The 225-nt window shown below is 80.0% G+C and overlaps 1 protein-coding gene across 1 annotated transcript in view; it reads left to right on the forward strand.

Annotated features, from left to right (window-relative positions):
• BATF3 (basic leucine zipper transcription factor, ATF-like 3) overlaps positions 1-225 on the forward strand; it is a 4,749-nt gene that overhangs the window by 839 nt on the left and 3,685 nt on the right. The window lies entirely within an intron of this gene.

Here is a 225-nt window from a genome sequence, read left to right on the forward strand (position 1 = left end):
CCAGCAGGTAGGGGCAGGGCGGAGGGGCTCGGCGCCGTAGGCGGGCGGGCGGGCACATGGGGCTGAGTCACGCCGGGCAGCGCCGTGTCGGGAACCCCTCGCCCCGGGCATCGGCCCTTCCCGTGCCGGGAGCGCGGCTGCGGTGCCGGCCCTTTTCCAGGTAGGAGGGCGGGGGAACCGCCGGCGGTGCGCGGAAGGCTCCCGGCCCCCCCGCCGCACGGCGCG

This window comes from Haliaeetus leucocephalus, unplaced genomic scaffold, assembly GCF_000737465.1.
Source record: "Haliaeetus leucocephalus isolate CR32 unplaced genomic scaffold, Haliaeetus_leucocephalus-4.0 Scaffold526, whole genome shotgun sequence".
Lineage (NCBI taxonomy): Eukaryota > Metazoa > Chordata > Aves > Accipitriformes > Accipitridae > Haliaeetus > Haliaeetus leucocephalus.